Below are 24,457 nucleotides of genomic sequence, written 5' to 3' on the forward strand. Positions count from 1 at the left end.
TGGTCCTGGTGGACCATGCCACCCGGTACCCGGAAGCCATCCCTCTGAGGACAGTGACGGCCCCCGTGGTGGGACGTGCGCTGATGGGAATTTTCTCCCGAGTGGGATTCCCTCTAGAGGTGGTGTCTGACCGAGGTACCAATTTTATATCTAAATATATGAAATCCCTTTGGCAAGAGTGTGGTGTAACCTACAAGTTCACCACACCTTACCACCCCCAAGGAAACCGGTTGGTTAAGAGATTCAACCGAACCCTCAAAGGCATGATAATGGGCCTGGAAGGACCCATGAGGAGTAAGTGGGACGTCCTCTTACCATGCCTCCTCTTTACTTACAGAGAGGTGCCACAGAAGTCTCTAGGGTTCAGTCCCTTTGAGCTTCTGTACGGACACCCAGTGAGAGGACCTCTAAGTCTGGTCAAGGAAGGCTGGGAGCAATCTCCCAGGAAACCTCCCCAGAATGTATATAGCTACATGCTGGCCTTCAGGAACCAGACTAGGCGTTTCAGGGAACTTGCTGAGTCAAACCTGGAAGCCAGCCAGGAGGAGATGAAGCGGTGGTACGACCAGAATGCCACTCTGGTAGAGCTTCAGCCTGGACAGAAGGCATGGGTCTTGGCCCCAGTGGAAACCCTGTGCGCTCCAGGATAAGTGGATCGGTCCCTTTGAGGTGGTGGAGCGCAAGAGTCCGGTTACCTATTTGGTGGACCTGAAGTCTCCTAGGAACCCCTTAAGGGTCCAACATGTCAACCGCCTCAAGCCCCACTTGGAGAGGTCCCAAGTGGGCATGCTCTTAGCGACAGATGCTGGGATGGAGGAGGAGACCGAGCCTCTTCCTGACCTCCTGTCAGTCAAGGAGCAAGATGGGTCAGTGGATGGTGTCATCATCTCTTCCACCCTGACCCCTGAGCAACAGAATGATTGTCGCCAGCTGCTGGGACAATTTTCTGACCTGTTTTCCCTGGTTCCCGGTGTCACTGACTGGTGCGTCCGTGATGTGGACACTGGGGATAGTACACCTGTGAGGCACAAGGCCTACCGGGTGACTGACAGGGTAAGGGCCTGCATCAAGGAGGAGGTCTCCAAGATGTTTGTCCTTGGGGTAATTGAGTCCTCAAGCAGTCCTTGGGCCACCCCAGTGGTCTTGGTCCCAAAGGCTGCAGCGCCGGGAGCCACACCTGAACTCCGGTTCTGTGTGGACTACAGAGGACTCAATTCGGTCACCAGGACTGACGCACACCCCATCCCCAGAGCTGATGAGCTCATAGATCGGCTGGGTGCTGCCAACTACCTCAGCACGTTTGATTTAACGTCTGGGTACTGGCAGATCGCCTTGACCGAAGGGGCCAAAGAGAGGTCAGCATTTTCCACCCCTGATGGGCATTACCAGTTCCGGGTTATGCCCTTTTGGGATGAAAAATGCCCCTGCCACCTTCCAGAAGTTGGTCAACCAGGTGTTGGTTGGGCTGGATTCGTTCATTGCAGCATACCTGGATGACATCGCAGTGTTTAGCTCCACGTGGGAGGAACACCTGCGCCACCTCTGGGAAGTGTTGATGGCGCTGTGGAGGGCAGGCCTCACGATCAAGGCGAATAAGTGCCAGATCGGGCGGGGTTCAGTGGTGTATTTGGGGCACCAAGTTGGGAGTAGCCAGGTGGCACCCCTTCAACCCAAGATAGAAACCATCCTGAATTGGGAGTCGCCCAAAACCCAGACAGAGGTGAGAGCCTTCCTAGGTCTCACCGGGTACTACAGGAGGTTTGTCAAGGGGTATGGCAACATGGTTGCCCCCTTGACAGCGCTGACTTCAAGGAAGCAGCCCAGGAAGGTGATCTGGACTGACACCTGTCAGAAATCTTTTGAGGCCCTGAAAGCTGCTATGTGCACGGTGCCCATGTTTTTGGCTCCCAACTTCTCCAAAGAGTTTATCGTTCAGACAGACACTTCAGAGCATGGTGTGGGGGCTGTTCTTTCACAGATTAATGAAGAGGGCCTAGATCAACCGGTAGCCTTTATTAGCAGGAGGTTACTTCCACAGGAACAGAGATGGAGTGCTATTGAGCGTGAGGCATTTGCTGTGGTCTGGGCGCTGAAGAAGCTAAGACCCTACCTGTTTGGGTCTCACTTCCGGGTTCAGACAGACCACAGACCCCTCAGATGGTTGATGCATATGAGTGGTGAGAATCTAAAGCTGTTGAGGTGGTCCATTTCCCTACAGGGTATGGATTTCACGGTGGAACATCGCCCTGGTACAGATCACGCCAATGCTGACGGTCTGTCCAGATTTTTCCGCCTTAGTGATGAGGAACTCCCTGGGGTAGGGTAGTTCTCCCCACTTTTCAGCTGGAGGGGACACGTGTTAGACCTGGCACCTTGGCGTGAGTCTCCCTTCCACTTTTTGTCGCTGTGCCTCATGTGTTTTGCTGGTGTTAGCTGCTCAAAGCACTGTGCCACTGCCAACCAGTTCAACAGTGCAAGTGCTCCCTATTTAAAATGTATATGTTGGTTGGATTCCATGATTGGCTTATTTGGTTTACTGTCAGACCCCAGTAAAGTGCACCGGGAGTGCCAGTGCTTGTAAATACAAATGCTGCTGGTGGGCTTGCAGCACTGGTTGTGCCACCCACAGAACTGGCCTGGTAAAATGTGTCTAAGGTCTGCCATTGCAGAGCCTGCATGCAGTCGGGTACTGTCATGCTGACTGGGTAAGTGCACACACTTGCCAGTCCCAAAACCTTCCCTTAACTTCATATCAGTCACCCCTATGGTAGGCCCAAGGGCAGGGTGCATTGTAAGCCTAAGGTAGGACAAGCCCTGATGTGTGTGGCATGTCCTAATAGTGAATTACAGCCATTTTCGTTTTTCACTATTGTAAGGCTACCTGTTCTCCATAGGCCAGAATGGGCTGTTAGAATTGTTACATTCTATGATCCTAACAGACCCAGGGAACATGGTAGAAATTCGAGATTAGTATGCATGAACTCAGAATAATAAAATACATCTTTTAGTAAAGTTTATTTTAATATTCTGTGTTTGCAAATACCATTTTTAGAAAGTTGGTATTTGCTTGCTTGACCATTTCAGCCCGCCTCTGCTATGATGTGTATCTGCCTGTCTGGTTGTGTGAGTGACAGGGCTGGGGAAACCGGGAGGGGCAGGGCTAGGTAGCCTGGTGGTGAATAGGAAGATTGGCAGTCAGATGGGTGGGAGGAGTACACCTGGGCTCTGAATAGGGTTGTGCTCTGCTACCACAATGCTGGCTCCACCTCCTGCGGAGCGGCTGATGTCTCTGCCCTGCACCCTGAATAGAAAGGCAGAGTCATGTCAACAGAGTGCTCAAGAACTTGTTTGGACTGGGCAAAGGCCCCTCAACCCCAGAGGAACAAAGGAATTAGGGGTATAAGTATTGGGAGCCTGCTGCCAAGAAATTAGATCCTGCTGAAACAAGAGGAACCTCTGCCAGAGGAGAAGGAACTGGGAAAGCTGTAGGAAGAGTAACTGTCCCTGACCTGGGGGATTTGCCTGCAGTGGTTGCCTTGCTGCTGAAGGAGAGGAGAAAGACTACTAAAGAGTTTGCTTCAACTTGTGCTTTAAAAAGATCTCCAAGGGCTTGAACTGAGCTTGCCCCCTGAACGAAGTCCCAGGACCAGTGGACTTCACCTCCAGCTCCCCAGAGTCTTTTGGAAGTGCCTGCTGCTGTTGTTGGGCCTTCTGAGGGACTGCGTGTCGCAAGGAGCTGGGAGCGCGACGCAAGGAGGAGAAGCGTGCCGCCGTCGGAGATGTTGCCATCGCATCTCGCAGAGAGTGTCGCCGCTGCAGCATCGCATCGAGCGGAAGCGTCTCGCATCATTCCGGAAGTGTCTCGCAACGCCGAAGAAGCGTGTCGCCATCGCAGCCATCGTAGCTGTCGCATTGCACCGCATCGAGAGAAGAGTCTCGCATCTAGGAGGAAGCGTGTCGCCATCGCAGCCATCGTAGTTGTCGCATCGCACTGCATCCAGAAAAGCGCCTGGCATCCACGGAGAAGCGTGCCGCTGTCGGAGCCGCTGTCGTCGCATCTCGCAGAAGGGGTGTCGCCGCTGCAGCATCGCATCGAGCGGAAGCGTCTCGTAACATCTGAGAAGAGTGCCGCTGCCAGGCCGCTGTCGTCGCATCTCGTCAAGGGTGACGCCGCTGTAGCTGACGCATCGAGTCGAGTCTTCTCGCAACATCGGAGAAGCGTAACAAATCTGGAAGATCCCGTCTTTATTTCTTTTGCACCAAGAACTTCAACGCATCTGCATCGCTGCAACACTTTTGTTGCCCTGCGTGTCGCATCTAAGGTACATTGACTTAAAGTGTCGCATTTAAGAACTTAAGAGAAACTAAGCAATCTTCTACCAACTAAGCAACCGTATTGTGTATTTTTAATCGTTTAATGGTCTTGTGATAATCCTATATAACGAATCCTTATTTTTAGTATAAATACCTGTGTGGTGTCCATTTGTAGTGTTGTCACTTGGTTACTGTATGTAGTCACAAATGCTTAACCTATAACGCTCTGAGATAAGCCTTGTCTGCTCGCGCCAAGCTACCTAGAGGGTGAGCAGGGGTTGTTTTAGTAAGTGTAACCCCTTACCCTGACTAGAGGAACGGTTCCCTGCTTGTCACAAGTATCTACCTGTGCCAACCAGAGAACCCGGATTCTAACAAGCACATATTGGAGGAACCTGATACTAATTCTGGCAGTTATAACAAAGAGTCCATTCCATTAGAAGGAATGATATTTCTTTTAAGGACAGATCAACAGTAGGAACGGTTTACATAGAAAAAGAGGCCCATATTTATTAGGTTTGGTTCATGAAAAAGAACTTAGTAGACATCTTGATCCTAATAGATCAGATCTAATCTACCGTGTAGAAAGAGCTCTCACCTAAATAGATGTTTGTAAGAAATTCCCTGAAGTGTTCTAACACTGAATTAACTTGTAAAAGGGGATTAATCTTGTCTACATAAAATAAGTTTCATTCCAAACCTATAAGACACCACTTGAGGAATAAACTTGAAAAATGTAAATCTATTGGAATAATTGGACTGAAAGAATCATCGGAATGGTGAGCTCCCCTAGGGGCATATCAGCAAGACGACGATAGAAAATTATCGCCGCTTTTGCGGCCGTTTTCAGCCGAAAAGCGGCGATAATTTTATTGCCTAATTAGCAAGGTCACGCTAAAGCATGAAAACTTGCAGTAGCGCACAAAATCTTAACGCCCAGCTTTGGATCTCTAATGAAATACAAAGTGGGCGTTCCTGACCTAACATGACAGGAGAAATGACGCTAAGCGACATTTCTCCTATCATCAAGCCCCACGCTATGAAGCATAGCAGCAAGAAAAGTAGCGATAACCCCTTTTATCGCTACTTTCCTTACGCCTGGTTCAGGACTGACTTAGCCATGATATCGTATGGAAGGTGGATATTATGGCTAAGTTTGTGGGGCCCTATCAACAAGCTAACGGGAATGAGGAGATTTGCTACAGGTCACAGATATGATGATATATATTGTAGGGAGATGGCTGATTATTCGCCACTTAGGAATGTTGTAGAAGCTGAGAAAAATGTGGTAAAAGTAGACAACAGACAAGTGTGCAGCATGGAGAGGTTGTGTAAAGCCTACAGAAGAAGAATTCTTGATAATACTGACAAGAGAATCAAGGCATAGACTGTCCCTAGGAAGTTGGAAAGATTACCTAAATTGCATTGGTGTTTTGATTAATATGACATGTTGTAAATACCTTGTCTCAATATGTTTCTGGAATATGTGAACATCTCATACTCGATACATTACTTTATTGTATTATTTTCTTATGGTATTTTACTGTTTTGATGTAGGAAAACACATTATTAATTTCAATATTCATAATTTTATCATTCCGGGGACACCTTTCTTTAACCATTCTCTTAGGATACTTCGTTAATATTGCCCGTACCCTGCATGTTTATAGTAATTATCCATTTGAAGTTGATGTGTTATATTTTCTTCTCCAAATTGTCAGTTATGTTTTAATCATGATCTGTTCCATCGCACCTGTCATCCTTAAACCTATCGATTATCAGAGTTCCACTTGTCAGTTGAGCCTAAGAAACAGGCTTCGAGGGCTTGGTTTCTTTCATTCAAGTTTTTTCTATTACAATGTTTTTCTATGTCTTTCTATATCTCTATTATTGTGTTTGTATATGTTTTATCTAGGAGTGGAATTTAAATTTGCACATTGTAGGGCCATTCTTTAAAATTATTAGCTACCAATTATTGTTACTCTTTGTTAACTTTGAATGTTAGACTTGTGGTTGAAAATCCTACATTTAAATTTCCTCTCTGTTATACGAATGTAGATCTTCACACACAGGCATTTCAGAAGGTACAGGGAGTGTGTAGCGCCGCAAATGGAGTCATTTCCTACTTTGCATTTTGTTCGGGTTAAGGATGAGTTATTTCCTTGCCTGAAATGATTGGATTGGACTTTCCAGAATTATGATAGGGATGCGTCCCTGTTCTCAGGCATTCTGTCTGGCAACGGGCCTCCATCGAGGCCACTCTCTAAAAGGGCCCCTAGGTCCATGGTCTTAAAGGGATTCATCAGGTCAGTGTGTGGGGACTCCATGGTGGCAACCCTCAGGAGGAGGCAGCGAAGGGCCCGCATAGGGTCGGAAACCATGGGTCTTGGCATATATCCTCTCGCACCTTCTTCTCGGATCTGATTGAACTTGTTTCCAAGTGTAGCACCGATGCCTTGACGACAATCTGGTTACTCCTCAAGAAACCATAATATATCACATGTGGAAGGAGCTTTAGGCAGAGGGGTTTGCAAATATCCACCTACAGACTCCATGTACCATGGCCCCTCCACTCAGCAAAACAGCAGCCTGAAATCAGTATGCAGGAAGAGATCCATATCCTAAAAAAGGTTCCCAGTTTTCCATATTTATGGATTTTTAAAGATAAATACAGACAGAAAACATCTGTTTTCTCCTATGTAATTACGTTTCAAATGGGCAAATTCTATCAATGTAAACGCCATTCACTGCTTCTCGTATTGTCAGGAGTTCTCTGGCTGCCTCTGGAGAGTTACTCTTCAGAAGGACATGATCCAGAGTTTACACCCATGTACCTTCTCATGAAATTATTGAGTCGCACAAAGACGGGGTCACCAGGGTCAACGCTTCGAGCTGGGACACCACTTTGTTGCCTGGTAAATGACAGTGGGCTTATGTATGTGTTTGGTATGTATTTGGTATGTGTTAGGCGCGTGTGTCACCCGTAGGTCTCGCTTACAGCTCAATAACTACATGGAACAGGCTGTGTGAGCCCATGTTTGCAAAAGGATGTCCCTGAGGGAAAGTAGTCTCACAAGACAGGTATTGCCACAATATATGTTTAAATACACATTCCTATTATTATGAGGAAAGTTGTGCTTTTGATTTCATATGCATGCAAATTTTGCATCGTAATTAATAGGGAATAACAACCAGCTATGTTGCTTTATTTCCTTGGCATAAAAATGTGGATAAATACTAGGCCTGGGCGGTAAATTCCGTTCCGCTCGCGGAATTTGCGGAATTTGCGTAATTTCGCGTTCCGCGGCGAACGCGAAATTGCTCAAAAGTCTGCTTTCTGCGATTTCGCGAAATTTTTGCTTGTTCGCGTTCTGAAAATGCGTGTTCGCGAGATATTTCTCCCCGAGCACGCAAACAGCAATTGTGAACAGGAAAAAAGCATCGCGAACAAGCAATTCCGCGTGTTCGCGGAATTTCTGCGTGTTCGCGGAGATTTTTTACCGTTTCGCGGAGATTTGCGTAACGCAATTACGCAAATTCCGCCCACCCCTAATAAATACAGACAAAATCCGTAAAAAGACAGACCGAAATGTAAAAAACATAAATACCATAAAGTGAGAACCTCAATCATAAACCATCACAGAAGGTGGCATTTCCAGTCGTGTGATGCAAATGCCACAGAATGTCAGAGCCGCTGAGGAACACCGAAGTATGGATCCGCGTGTGATACTCTGTGCGCCTTTGGGTATCAAGGCAAGCGCAACCTCTCAAGGATGTAACGCTGCTCCCAAAGTCAGAGACACAGAGAGGTGTGTATTTATTGTGTTACTTTGCTATAGACATCTGAAAGGCGCCGAGAGTTGTTTCAGACTACTGTGGTTATAAGAGTACAACAGGCACATGGGGCACACTCGACACTTGACCATGCAGTGGTGCTCAAAGGATGCCACTACCTTACGTGGCGATTAAAGAACACTTGTCGCGTTCTCTGTACCTGGGGGCAGGGTCTTCATCAGTGGAGAGTTCACCCTCAATGGGTGTGCGAGTGATGATGGGTAAAGTGTGACAGTTACAAATACAATGGGGCAGATTTATGACGTCTGGCGCATCTGCGCCAGAAGAGTTGCGACGCATCTGCCCACCCGTGCGCCACCATTGATGCACCGCATTTACAATGCGGCGCACCGTGGCACTCGGATGGGCAGATGCGTGACGCATCTTCTGTCGGAAAGGCGACGCATTGCTGGAGTTGCGTCGCAAGTGCGACGCAGCTCCAGCAAGGCTCGGGGGTGCCCTATCCCTTACATGCTGCGTCAATCCTTACGCCTGCTTCAAGCAGGCGTAGGGTTTTGAGGCAGCATGGCCTTAAAAGGGACTGAGTGAAATTTTGTAGATTTCACTCAGCCACTTTTAGGAGGCGTTCCTGCGCCGGAACGCCCCCCCCTGCTCCAGAACGCCTACATGTGGCGCAGGGCTTTACACTGTGACGCATCTGCCAGATGCGTCACGTTGTAAATACCCCGCAGCATGGCGCAGGATTTGCGCCGCCGCTGCGTCACAAAAGTGACGCAACGGCGGCGTAAATGAGGCGCAAGGGGCTCATAAATCTGCCCCAATGTGCTCTCCCCAGCGCAGGCTGAAGCTCGTAGGACTGCATCTGACTCAGTCATGTGACTGGTCTGACCTTTGGGAGCTGGCATGGTTCCCCGTCACAGGTGGGTGCAGTTTGCACCCCAGTGCCAGGGGCCCGAGGGACCCAGACTTCGTTCAAAAAGCATCCTCTGGTGGTGCACTAATGTTGTGCCACTTTGCAAGTGGCACCTGCTCGGCCCACGTGATTATGTTGGTAATACTGGATTGGCACAAGGCCAAAGGTGTCCCCTCGCATCCAATATTCTGCGGCCCCTTCTGTCATTCAGAGGGGCCAGGGGTGTGTAAAGTGGGAGCAAACGCCTATTGGGCTATAACGGTACTTCATGCGATCTGGACCTGGGGGGAGAAGCCAGGACACTGACCAGCACTCACTAAAACAGAAAGCATGCTGACACCCGCAGAAGTGGGCTGGTTCAGCAGACAGCGTGACCTCGCGTTGTAGGTCACTGCCTTATACTGCCAGGTGGAACCCAGCCTCTGCTGCAGCCGGGTACCTGCCATGCATTCCATAGGGCTTGTTCATATGTTGCCTTCCTATACAATGAGCAGACTTGTTCCTCATTGGGGGCAAGCATTAGCCCGGTTTTACAAACAGGATTTGTTTGTCTGAGAATGTTTTGAAAAGCTGCAGGTTAAATGTTCGGGGTCTCGTGCATCTCTCACCTTAGCTGATTAAAAGGTCACGAGAAGTGATAAATGCAGGAGAGGAGGCGGAGACAATGTATACCATGTGCAGAAGGTTACGCTTCACGATGATGAACTGCTCTCTCTCCTGCTCCGTATCCACAGGCTGCACCCTAAAATCACGGCAGAAAGGTGGCGAACTGTAAATATTCATTGAAGAAGCACCCATTCTCTTGCTGTAACAGGCTAAAGAAATAACACTTTATAATGCGTCATTGCTGTATTATTGATTAAAATATCATTGATGAATTTTTCAACCTGTAATCGAAATTTAAAAAAAAATCACATTACTTTAGAGGATGAATACGAGGAGAGATTACTGTTTACCAGCCTTTATTCTCTTTAGCATCCCAAGCAGTTCTCGTTTAAGTTTTTTTCTTAAATGACACTGCGTTCTCCTCTAACTTTTATCCCAAAACATTTATTGTGGATTTAGCACAATTTAACGCTCTCACCTGCCTCCGTTTTGCATGAAGAACACACATATACGTTTTCCTTGTTGACATATAGCATTTTTAGAACTGCTAATAAAAATTAAAGGACATCTGTATATTTTTGTTGATTTTGTCTCTGTTTACTTCCAAGGCTTACAACAAACAAATGATGGACGGAATGCTGACAATGCAGACACTCTCCCCCAGTCAAGAGATCTGGGTTAAATCCATCGTTCTTTTGCCCACTACACCACCCCAGTTTAGACATGGCCATATGCAAATCAGTCTTGACCCTGTGCCTCATGGGAACAGTCCAGCCCGAACTGCCAAGCCATGTCTTCCCTGGACCGGAATCAAGCATCCTAGGACCGGTTTCTGGCTATCAGCCATCATCAGCCAGGATAGCTTGACTCCAGTGGCGTAGTGAGCACGGGTCCCACGTCTGGGAATATCCATCCCACTTAGGGCGAAAAGCGTTACAACAAACAAATGATGGACGGAATGCTGACAATGCAGACATTCTCCCCCAGTCAAGAGATCTGGGTTGAATCCATCGTTCTTTTGCCCACTACGCCACCCCAGTTTAGACATGGCCATATGCAAATCAGTCTTGACCCTGTGCCTCATGGGAACAGTCCAGCCCGAACTGCCAAGCCATGTCTTCCCTGGACCGGAATCAAGCATCCTAGGACCGGTTTCTGGCTATCAGCCGTCATCAGCCAGGATAGCTTGACTCCAGTGGCGTAGTGAGCACGGGTCCCACGTCTGGGAATACCCATCCCACTTAGGGCGAAAAGCGTTACAACAAACAAATGATGGACGGAATGCTGACAATGCAGACATTCTCCCCCAGTCAAGAGATCTGGGTTAAATCCATCGTTCTTTTGCCCACTACACTAGTTATATCTCAACATTCTGAATGTGTGATTATTTTCCCAGTTGTCAAACGGTGATACCAAGCTCAGATATTCGGAAGCCACGAGCCCCAGTCTCGAGAGCCAGCATCTGCTAATCAACATCCCATCTTTTCGGAATTCGGAACAAACATTTGTTTTATTCTCTGATCCGAGTAATATATTTGGAATCTTGTAAGAATATTTTCCAATTATCCAGAAAATGCAATAGACAGTACAGAGGTACCAAAGCCATATCATTGGCCAAATGGAGAGTAAAAGCCGGGCCTTTGAGGATGGCAGAAACACTGCCATCATTCAAGTCAAGGACTATTGAGTTTTTTGTGCTGATTCGCAGTCCTTGCACGAAGAGAGAGAGTCCATACTGAGGGGCAAGGGAACCATCTACACCTATACTTTGATCTGACTTAGTTATCAAAATAATTAATAACAAAAATAACAAATACGTACATTAATGCATACATATACGTACATAGAAGGGCGGCTTTGGGTCAATCGTCCTCAGCTATTGGTCTGGCTCATTAAATTCATAGATGTCTTCCATTCACAGGACAGCCTAGAACATTGGACAATGGGTCAGCCCACTTCAGCCATTGGCTGTCATTCAATAAATGGAACTCTCCCATTGGGCATCAAGTGCGGCTGCATAAAATCAATTCCCCTCTTCTTCATGCTCCCCTCGTTTAGATGACATAGATTCCAGATCATTGGCATGGGTGCTTTTACGTTAACACAAGCATCAGTCTGTCACTTTGAGTCTTCTATCATGCTGAGGTGATCAGCTTCTTTTGCATTTATTTTAGGGAGATTTATACTTGTTTACCATATTGACCAGGATACTGAGGATCACACCTTCCGTCAGTGGATGCTCTCCTGTGATAAAGCTCTGATAGAAGAGCGGCGCCTAAGAAGCTTGATATCCGTGTACCGAACCTCTGTCACCATCTCATCCTTACACTTTCAATCCCACTCTCACCTGATGCCCCTCTCAATATTAACAATCGATGCCCCCATAGAGCGACACAGATCTATCTCCTTACTCTGGATACTTACACAGGTTGTGAGATGTTTAGTAGAAGATGTCTTGGTTCCCCATTTCTGAACTAGATTAAGTCCATCAGACCTTCCATCAGTGGCAGGTTCTTGTGAAAATTCTCTGATGAAACAGCAGCTCTGAGTACATGTGCTATGCCCTTCCTGAGTCTTGGTCACTGCCCCACTCTTGCACTTTCAGTCAAGCTGTCACCGCCTACCCTGTCTCTAATACTGCTTGATTGCTGTTATGTGCAGATTTAACGATGCTTCGGGCTCTGAACATTGCATCTTCGGGGAAACTACCAACTAGATGAGCATCAGGCACAAGACCTGTTTGGTTAATAAGTATTGACCTTTCTTTTATTCTGCCTCAATGGTTGGAACACAGATCCTTCCAAGTGAAGCTAGACTTGCTTTGGGCTCATTTTCCAGGTGAGTTGTGCTTGTTTTCCAGTTCCTACCTGGGCAACCAATGTCCATTATTGTGAGCAGCGATGTTGGAACTGCTGTTGCCCTTTCCTTGCATTTTCAAGGACAATCTCACCTCCAGTCCTAGCCCTAAAACTCAGCTCCTTTCCCCTGGCTGTGGACAGACATTCTGGCTACATGTATTCTGAGGTGAGAACCCAGATGGCCAGCATGGCACACAATGCTTCTGGTTACTTTAGAAGCAGTAATGGTGGGACCATTAGTTTATTTTGCTGTCTCCTTTTATATGCATTTGCTCACTTTATTTGTTGGTTCTTTGTTTCTCTGCTGCCCTTGGGACATGGCCTTCTTCTAGGTCTAACAACCAAAGACAGAACCAGCAGCTTCGTGGCCATCATCCCGCCTTGGAAAGAATGGCCGTCCAAGTGCCTGTGAAGTTATCTATATTTTAGATAACATATCTACATGCTACATTACTGTTTCCAAGTGAGAAGAGTTGAGCAAAGTCAAGTGTATGCTTCATAGGGAATTTTCAGATTCCTTCTCCTACAGAGATGCAAAAGTGACAAATAGATTTTTATAGATGTTTGACATAGTCATGTTATGCTTGTGCGACAACTGTGCTCTACTTAATGAAAATGATGGATTCTTATTACAGGTGCTTTGAAATCCACCCCCGGTTTGGTGTCTACGAATTGATATAGTTTCTTTGAATGGATCTTGGCCTGAGGAAATTTAAAGTCTGAGGAAATGTAAAGTATTTGGTAAGTGGGGGCATGGCAATTGATTTCTCCAACTTAGAAAGAACACACCTTCTCCCATCGGACATATGAACTCACATATACCATACTATAAGCACCACCACTGCCAACTCCATGATTGCGACCACGATAACAATTACCAGCAACACTGCCATTTCCACTATCATTACCACCACCATTACCATTAACACCAACACTACCATTGTCATCATCAACAATACCACCATGGCTAACACCATAAATAGCACCACAACTGGCACTGCCATCACCACCACTACCATCTCCAGAACTATCACCACTCGCACCAATTTCACAATTTCTACCACTATCACCACTGTTATCACCACCATCACTGATTCTTGCTCCATCAGCACCTGGAAACAACCGTTACACCGCATTCTTTTACCCGGCATGCCGTTGCAACGAAAATGGCTTGCTATAGGGGGTAGGAGGTGTTGGAGGTAACTCTAACACCTTCCCAACTGTTGCACAGACTGGAATTGGAATAGTAAATTATACTATTCCAACATCCAACGCACCCCCGACAGCAAGTCAGTGTAAAAAATTGCATTGCAACGACATGCGGGGTTAAAGCATGCATTGTAACGTCATACAACCATCAGCACCACTATACTAGTACCACTACCACTATTCCAACCACATGACCACCACTGTTAATGCCAGGCCATCACTGTTTCTACCACTAGTATACTAATTACATCTAGCAACACAAATGTTTGTGTGTGGAAAAACATTGTCTATTTGAGAGAGAGAGAGAGAGTTTGTGTGTGTGTGTGTGTGGGTGGGTGGGTGGGTGTATGTACGTGCAAGAGAGATGAAGAGAGAGGGAGAGTAAGGAAAAGGATACTTGAATGCCTGGAAGCACTTGAAATGTTGCCAGTCCAGTGGTACATGAGGTTTATTGTGAATTAAGGCCTGGTGGTGCAGCCAGCCCACAATAATGTTCTGGCCACTTAAAAAGTTAATAAAGAGTTATTTGGCAGCAAAAGGAAGCAAATGATAGAAGGCTGCTTGCAGACAACAATCAGAAGACATGCACAGTGCTAAAGCCATGCTTTCAATGCTATTGTATGATGGAACAATACATGCCTGAACAACGCATGCCTGAACCAAGTGGTCTTAACCACAACCATGTCTTTACCTTGCATGCCTTTACCACGCATGCCTTTACCACGCAATTTCGTTGTCATGACATGATTGGCAAAGGGACAAGTGGGTTAAAGATCATACCTCTGCCCCAGCCATGAAAATTATCTCTTTTTCCCTTCCCTGAGTCCTAAAAATTAACCCCAAAACCTGAAAACTACCACAACCCCAGCCCCAGCTCTAAGCCCTCAAAACTTTCCTCTTCATCTGTAGAGTGCCCTGGCTCAACTTTTCCCACCCTGTTGCCTAAAACTCGCCCAAGCCCTAAAATCTGTGCCTTTTGCCTCACCCCTCCCTGAGCCCTAACAATTGCCACCACGCCCTAACAACTACCGCGACACCAGCCCCCCGCCCTGAGCCTTAAAAACTGACACCTACCCCTGTTAACTACCCTGACCCAGCCGCAAGTCCTGAAGCCTAAATCTTCCCCCTGTCCTGAAACTTTTCAAGACGATGTCTTGATCTATGGTGCATCCAAGGTACAGCATGATGAGTCCTTGTACCATGTTCTGGACATCATGCTAGAGGAGGGTGTTGTACTTAAAAAAAAAAAAATGTCTGTTCCTTGTAAAGAAGGTGGAGTACTTGGGACATGTTTTGTCTGAACAAGGAGTGGAACAGAGGCCTGATCCAGTGAGAGCCATAGTTGACAGCACAGCACCTTCTGATAAGGTTGGCCTCAAGTCATTTATTGGACTCTGTGAGTTCTACTCCCGGTTTGTGTCTGATTATGGATCTAAGGTCCAACCACGCACTAATATGTTGAAGAAAAGTGTGGTTTTGGTTGGGATGATCACTATCAGGAAGGAAGTTTTTGAATGGATCAAGACCCAGTTAGTAGGTCTAAATATTCTCAAACCTTTTGATCCCAATGTCAGGTGCACCATCATTGTCGATGCCAGCGGTTTTGGGTTGGGCGCTATACCCACACTGACCAAAGACGTTACAGAGAATACTTTGGGTTATGCATCAAGAGTTTTGCGAGGTTCAGAGTTGAATTTCTCTGTTATTAAAAGACAGCTGTTGGCCTGTTGGTGGGCCATTATGAAATTTCATCCTTACATTTGGGGTAACCATTTTGTGTCACACACCGATCACAGTCCCCTTGTTTCCAGACATTCTGGGGACAAAATCAAAGAACTCTCATTTGGGGATGAAGTTCTAGCAGAGATTCTGAACACCCCATCTCTACTGGCGGAAACTATTGTTACACAAACAGTACAAAACTCAGACGAGTGGGAAGCGCTATCCACTAAGAAAAAAGAGCAAATACGAACAGCTCTTCATGGGGCATTCATGACAGAATACCTCCGAAAAAACACCGCCCGAGAGGATTGATTGTCACTAATGAACCTAGACTCTTCCTTAACAACAAAGAGTTTAGAATCAACTGGTCCAGCATCGCTTGGAAATGTACGAAAGATTGGCTCATCCTGATCATTAACACCGCGAGACAATTGGCCGATGCTCTCTTAGTTGAAATCCAGCAGAGCGAAAGTAGGCTAAAAACTACAGTACAACTTTCAACCTTCAAGAAAAAGTTGGATGAGATAAATAAAGACCACTCAGAATACAAGGAATATTTGACCCAATCCAAATTGACGAAACTGAAGAAAGATGTACTGAAATTCAGTAAGGAAACGGTTTATCCATATATAACGGATGAACAATACGATAAACCAACCCCACAACATACAGGGAGAATACAACGTTTCAGGCCTACCCCACAGAATTGGACATTCAGTTCAGGAGATGAAAGAAGTGATTCCAGCGGTGACGAAGGCTCAGGACCACCTCTCGGAAGACAACCCCACTATCAACCTCTGATGCAAATCCAACAACCACAACACCCTCCCTTCGGCTACTGGCAACAACCGTATTTCCCACCGGGGTTTGGTTATCCCCCCGGCCCCCCTTCTTTTTTATTCCAGGGCAGGGGCAGAGGGAGAGGCCGACAAAAAAGAAGAAACGCAAGGGTCCAATGGGAAGACCAACAACAACAACCACAAGGGATGACAACCAGGAGCAGAGGGAGAACGGAGATGCCCTCAACCAGCAGGGATTAACAAATATTGTTAACATTAGCACATACACCCTGACAACCGAAGAAAAGTCCGTCCTTGAGAAAGGTCTGGGCTTTGTTCCCACACCAAGAAACGACCCCTTTAGCCTTAATATGGAATTGGCCCAATTCTTTCGCAAACTTAAACTCCGCGACTTCTTTGGCGAAACAACAGAAACCAGTGAAGACGGCAGGAAATCGACAGGGCTACGTAAAAAATCAACCTTCCAACCTCCTATGCAGAGTATCTCGTGTGAAGTACTAGCATTCGAACACGCTGTACTCAGAGACATTGAGAAAATAGATTTTCAGAACACCAATGGGTTTGATAATCTAACGGGGAGAGAACGGATGGCCCTACAAAGACTCAAAAATAACCATAACATCGTTATAAAACCGGCGGACAAAGGGGGCGCCACTGTCATCCTGGATCGCTCAATGTACCATGAAGAGTGCCTACGACTACTAGCGGATACCAACAGCTATACCATACATCAAACAGATCCCACTAAACATATCATGAACAGAATAAAGAACATAGTGGAAGAAGCACTCAGTAACGATTGGGTTACGAGACAAGAAGCTGATTTCTTGACCAATACGGAACCTAGGATGCCAAGATTCTACATCCTCCCAAAAATCCACAAGAATCGGATGCCCCCCCCGGGGAGACCTATCGTATCAGGGATTGGATCTGTGCTGGAACCCCTATCACAATTTTGTGATTGGTTCCTGCGGCCAATTGTGAAGGAGCCCGCATCCTATCTAACGGATACTAAAGATGTCCTCTGCCTCCTAAGAGATCTGGAGATAGATCCCGCCAGTGACTGGCTTATAACTATGGACATTGAAGCCCTGTACACGAGTATACCTCAACAAAGAACACTGGAAGTCGTAGAAAACATCATTCTACGCAGGCAATGGGATTTCATCACCCCCCAACACTTTGTCATGGAATGTGCGGAACTGGCCCTCACAGAAAACTTTTTTCAATATGAACAAACCATCTACCATCAGATAACAGGAACTTCGATGGGGAGCACCTTTGCCCCTAGTATGGCCTGTCTGTACGTCCAACAATTTGAGGATGACTTTGTCAACAATCCGGCGTACCCGTTTCTAAGTCATCTCAAGATTTGGAAACGGTATATAGACGATGTACTGATTGTGTGGAATGGAACAGAAGAAGATGCAACTGCTTTTGTACATTGGGTAAACTCTCAAGACAGACACCTAAAGTTTACTCATTCCATCCACAAGGACCACGCTATCTTTCTGGACCTGGACATCACACTCACTGGTAGAGGGTTTTCAACTAAAGTCCATAATAAACCCACAGACAAAAACAGTTTACTTTTATATGAAAGTTACCACCCAAAAGCCCTCAGACAGAACCTTCCGGTCGGCCAGTTTCTACGGATAAGAAGAAATTGTTCTGAAAAAGAAACCTATACAGAACAGGCGAAACACCTTGAGAACAAACTCATCGCACGGAACTACCCTAGAAAAATGGTTAAGAGGGCCAACAAAAGAGCAAGTAATAACCCCAGAGAAGCCCTACTGGAAGACACCGAGCAAGTGAAAACGAACAGACAAGTATGTGTCACTACATTTACACCAGCATCAAACTCTATACAGAAAATCATCAGAAAAAGATGGAATATACTGAACAGCGCTGGGAAACAATGGGAAACACCTCTGTTTGCATACAAACGCAACAGAAATCTAAGGGATGAACTGGTACACGACCAGATGACCACATTGGAGGACACTGAACAACCGAGACTCTGGGACCAACCACGTGTAGTGGGTCATTTTGCCTGTGGTATGTGCAACTCTTGTAACCTCACAAAAAACACCAAAGAGGTTGACATAGGAACTGGAAAACCCTGGAAACTCAATACATTCAGCAATTGTAATACGGAGAATGTTGTCTATCTCCTAACTTGTCCCTGCATGCTCCAGTATGTAGGTATGACTACTAGGAAGATAAGAACCCGTATCAACGAACACCGAAGCACTATCAGGTGCAAAAAGAACAATACTAAGCTGACTCGCCATTTCTCTGAAGCAAACCATAAAGAAACAGACCTTAGTTGGACTGTACTTGAAGTCATGAGAAAAGGGAAATCTGACCTTACAACCAACCTTCTTTTTAGAGAGCAACGATGGGTTTACCGCCTCCGTACCCATGAGAGGGGTCTCAACGACGATATTCCATGGCTACAACTGACACGATAGAAGGATTAATGTACTTAGAATACACTATCATTTTTCCAATGATGTATACGTGTTTACATAAAACTCACGCTACATCATGGACTGAACTCATACATCACACTCTAGCACCCCCTGCCATACGCAACACCTAGTATGAGCATTAATATGTATGGGACGTACACACTCTGGCTTAACCTAAAGATGACTGTGATAACATTGTTAAGGCTTTATTCTTGACAGCGCCTCTTGACTACTGTTTGTATGGGAGCGATCCTTAAAAAACCACAGAAGTTCATTGTACGGGAGGTCGCTCCTGCTTTTGATTATATAAACATCCATGGACCCAAGAGTTGCGCTTGCCACTTATGACCCTGCATGAAGTATATTGATTACTCAACCGCATGATACAGAATCTGCTTCTCACGTGGCTTGCATGAGATCCTCACAATCATCGCATGTAATAATATCTCGCATACCCAGCACGGAGTTACCTCCACTCCGAGTCCAACATCCGGAGGATCGCGCCACAACCCCATGAGCACTCACTACATGTGCGTTTCCATGCCAACGATACATCCATCCGATTTACAGCCACGCCCCCCCGCATCAGTTCCTCCTATCAGAGCGGGTTTTAGAAATGCCTCTATAGTGTATCCTATGAGAGTACCCCTCCTTCAGCACACTATCGCCTGCACAGATCTCTCGACGCGTACCATTGGCCGCTAACACCCAGCCTCCTATCATCGAATCACGTGCGTCTCCAGAGACTCTCACACGCCTCTGTCCGACATCCTTGCTCCAGGCAGCAGCAGCCGGGGACACCGGGAATCATTTACGCGCTGTTGACTCACGCTAATTGTTCCGCCCTACCCAATTAAGCACCGGGAAGTAACCATTATATATTCTCCGTCCGCTCCCTGTCATTCTCACATTCGGGAGGACCAGGAGCGGACGTATAGGTTGCAGGACGCGCTGATCACCAGTTACAGTAAGAGTGTGTCTGAAGTGATTGATGGTAGATTGAGCAAGACAGTATGGGTATGTGAAAAGGTGGAACGATATTGACTCACCTCACGAGTCTGGCTGAACATGATGATACATCCCTTTTTAACACAACGCTTTTACTGAAGAACTGTTTTGTCATGTTTTCTCTTACAGAGGAAACACAACTGTGGTTTTCTTCTCCGCCTCTTCTCCCATGAGGCAACTTGTCCAAACTATTAGGGTAAGCCTGGTGACAGCACCGTCTGCCACCACATTTTCGCACTAGTGTACACAAATAGAGTGCCACCAAGTCACGCACACACTTGTGTCACGCACGACACCCAATGCATGCATTGTTTTGTCCTTTTTTCCTCCCTCTTTTCTTTACAGGTACAAACGACCCAGCGAGTTACATTGTCTTTCAAAACTCTATTTTCAGGCTTCACTATTGGAAGCAGCTCTTAGACGGTAAAGTGTGACCTATGCCACACTCCCGCAGTGGTGAAACATTACCAAATGTGGTAAGAACGGAGCCCAGTATTCTTTTATTTAGGTCCTGATGAATGCCGCGGACCCTTCGGGGCCACCCAGGCAGAAACATGTCGACCATCCACGAGATCATTCACTAGACGGTTGGGAACAATAAACATCCCAATCACCGTCGCACTTATATTTTAATATCATATAGTTTTCATCCCACATTAAAGAATTGCTACTGATTACTATAATGATTTTTAACTTCACTCACATAGTCACGGGCCCCCACTCCATCACTTAGAAGTGCATCCTTGTCGTCAAGTGTATGCCCGTCCTCCATCAAACGAAGGTTTTGGAGGGCGAGGACTGGTCAATGATGAAGCATGACACCAAGTGGTGTGTGAGACCAGTCCGTATCTTTTTGTGAGATGCCCACACTCACGACGTTCTTGTAACTCGTTTGGGTTATCACACTAGGAGCAGCTCTTTTGTGATGAACGACAAAATCAAAGAACACACTCCCAGAATAGCCAGGTTGTCCACTAAGTTGTTACAATATGACTGAAGTTTCCTACTTGCCGAGTAACAAGAATGGCAGCACTGACTTTTTCTCAAGATTTCCTATTTCCGAGGATGATTCCTTTTCAGGTGATGATCTGGACAATTGTTTTATTGTCTCCATAGTTATGGGTGATGTAGGAGAGTTGGGTCTGCTATCCTATGGTCACCCCAAATTTTTGCTTTTTGCTTCACTGGTTTTTGACATATTGAGGCTGTGGGCCTGCTAATCAGACCCCCAGCCTGCTGTTCTCTCTACTAAATTGCCACTATGCACTATAGGTGCATAACCAATTGGAATTGGATCACCCTGTGAGCCCCTGTACCAGTGTACACTAGGTACCCAGGGCATTGGTGTATCTAAGGCCTACCAGGGGCTGAAGCATGTATTGTGCCACCCCTGGCCTGGCCTAACAAATTTGACACAACTGGCTGATCACTCAGCTGGGGTAAGTTGGTGTAACCACCTCTTACTTAGGTGTAGTATACCTATACCTAACCTTAAATGGGACACATGTTAACCTATAAGTCACTCCTATGGCAGGCCTTAACAATCCTGAAGGCAGAGTGCTTGGTTCCATGTGAGATGGTGCTCTGGCATGAGCTGAGCCTGTCTGCAGTGGTCGGAACAACTTCCTTCTACCGTTTCCAGATATCGCCATACCATATACTCTTAAGTGCATTATGAACCTCGTGGTTAAATGCTATCTTTGGTTTGGCTTTATCAAAACATGTCGAGTAAGGTGTCATACGAATTGGAATACTAACCCCTCGCCAATTCTGGCGACGGGGTTAGCATTCCACCCTTCTAGAGGGACACGACATGTACAGTACCTGAAACCCGGGTAAAATCAGACATAGCCTCAGCTCCACAAAATGGACGCTGCCACCACAGACACAAGTCTGCCCTCCTGCTGCTGGGAGTCCTTCCAGCTTGGGAGATGTGGACAAAGGGTTTCCTGCCAGGGGAGGTGCGTGCACCACCCCAGACAGGATTTTGTGTATTGGTCAGGTAGGGCTTGAGTAGAATCAGACATGCCTGAGGCTCACAAGGAGCCTCGGTGCATATGCCAGTTCAAACCGGTCCTGGGGCACACCAGCCCCGGACCTGGGGCGAGCTGGACAAAGGATTGGGGGTGTAACCACCCCCCTTCCTGGTCCCACCCTTAGGGAGGGACCTAGCAGGTAGTCCGGCCCCTAGAATTCGCTTAAAGGTAGGAGCTGTGTCCTAAGACTTCAAACATCCTGGAATCAACTTACTACAAAGAAGAAGACGGGAACTTCGACGCTCTGCTGCACAGAGGACAGAAGGAAATCTCCCCTATGGTCAGGGAGTGACCATCTTGCTAACGCAAACACCAACCAGCAACTCGACATCTGTTTGCCGCCGCCTCCTGCCGGAGCCCGAGCCCAGAGACTGACAAGACCTGGACCTCCAGACCTCTCACCACCCGATCCACAGTCCCTGCAAAGAAGGAACCCGTGGAGGCACCGAGACACGTGGAGCCAGCCATCTTGAAAAGACACTTGACAAGCTGCAAGCACAACAACAGAGGCTCCCTCCAAGTTGTGCTTTGGGTCCTGAGAAGCCCAACATCCGAGCAGCATCTGCACCAAAGGTGAGCCCTCCAGCATCTCCACGATCTGCGTGGGGCCCCTCTGCACTTTGCATCTTGATGCGCCTGCCCGGTCCCTGGGCCGTTGGCTAGTGGCCATTTTGGCGACCTTGTTTGAAAACTACGATGCTGGTCTGATTGCTCCAGACTGGCCCCTGCTTCCCTCCAAAGGAGCAGCCCCTCTGACCTTGCTGGTCTGAGTAATCAGCTTTCTTCAATTCCTGCAACTCCTGCTTTTGCCAAGGCTTGTTTGCTTCCTTTGAGTCGTCAACACCGCCGACAGCGAGAGCCTGCGTGGGACAGCTTGTGAACTAACTCCTGGACGTCGTCGACCTTCAGGGACCACGTGGCTGCGGTGACAAGCTACACCTCTTCACCTGTTTGCACCCAACATCGCCTGGTACCTACCTGGTGCCACGCCGGTCACTGGCTAGTGACTGTGAACACTGTCCCCTCTGCTTTCAGGTCTTCTACAACTCCAATCCACCCTTGGATCCACCGCATCTCTTCTGGACCGACCGCCTGCAGCATCTTTGGCACCAGGCTCCATTGAACAGATAGACGAAACCCGACGCACTTCGAGACCTATGCACCCGCTTCCTGTGGGTGAGGTAAAGCTGGCACTCCGGTGCCCAAGTGTAGAGAAACATCTCTAGTGTCTGTGTTTTAAGTCTTAAGTTCGTATTCCATCCAGAAGACCCTTCTAGCAGTAACTTTTACACACCCATTGAAAACCTATGGGAGCCCGCGTGTAACTTTCCTCACTGCACACGCGACCCGTGGACCTCCTGGTCACTAACTGAAGTTAGCTCCTTGTAGGCCCAGTGATTCTAGAGGCCCTAGGCCTTTTCCCTTTCCTATTCGTGGTACTTATACCACTATTTTAGTATAGGGTTTGAGTGGCCACCAGGGCCTATCCATATAAAGTGCAACTTCTGTATATTGTAATACTTTCTTGTTTAACGATTTGTGCTCCTGTGCTCATAAAGATTCTAGGGGATACTTTGAGCAATAAATACATATATATTTTGAATATATATCTGTGTGGTGTCCTTTCATTGGTATAAAGGGGGGTTACATATGGTAAAACAGCTTGCTTAACACGCTTTTTAGGAGTTTAGCCTCAAAGACTGCTTAGCCTACGCTACCACTAGAGCAGCTAGTCCGAAAAGGTTGACTTACAACCACACCATAAGGGTTGCTTGGCATGGTACAAGGTGGTCACTTTAACTAGTGAACATCATATTTACCAGGCCAGCTTCTCACATTGGTGAGCAGCGGTTGGATTTGAGCTTGCTGTGTTTTACCTCTGTAATCTCTTTGTTACCAATTGAAAGATCATACAGGTACCTTTAGGTACATATAAAACAAGAATAGTTATATACTTAAGTTCTACTGAACTTAGTTGTTGTAGAGAAAAGGGAGTATCACACCCTGACTACAACTACTAGATAGGTTTAGTAGGAAAACCTAAGTGTAGGTAGTTGCAACACATCCACCCACACTTAAGAGCAATGGCAGGGGCAGAGGGGTCCAATGTACCCATCTCTGTCGAGAGTGACCACCAGAGGGCACCAACCATCTTTGCTACCCTAAACCAGAATGAGCTCAGACAGTTGGCAAATATCAGGGGCCTTAAACAGCCCAGGAACCCTACCTCTGCTGAACTCAGAGAACTCTTACAAGCTGATGAAGATCAGAGAGCTCTCAAGAAAGCCTCCCAGTTAGACCCCTTAGGGACAGGAACAGGAGGCCCTCCTTCTGAAGATGCTACTGAAGTACCCCTTTCTAACAGTCGCCCCTTAGTTGAGAATCTGACTACAGATGATGAGAATCAGCATAGGGACAGGGATGACAAAGGGGGTGAGTCTGACAGTAGTAGTAGTTCTGATGGGAGAGATAGCCCAGTGCCAGGTGCTATACCTGGCTCAGCTAACTTAAGGCTACTTGGGACTGACAATGGGTTCACCCCATTGAATCTCCCTAGTGGACTTAACCAGGGGTTTGGGAGGCAGAGGAATCACTCAGGTGACTCTAATGCTTCTCATGCCTCTAGAGGCTCTCAAGGTCACTCCAGAAGAAGGATGCCTCAGAGGAGGGAGCATGAGGCCAGAATGAAGGAAGCTCAGCTGAGAATCAGGAAACAGGA

This window comes from Triturus cristatus, chromosome 11 (assembly GCF_964204655.1).
Source record: "Triturus cristatus chromosome 11, aTriCri1.1, whole genome shotgun sequence".
NCBI lineage: Eukaryota > Metazoa > Chordata > Amphibia > Caudata > Salamandridae > Triturus > Triturus cristatus.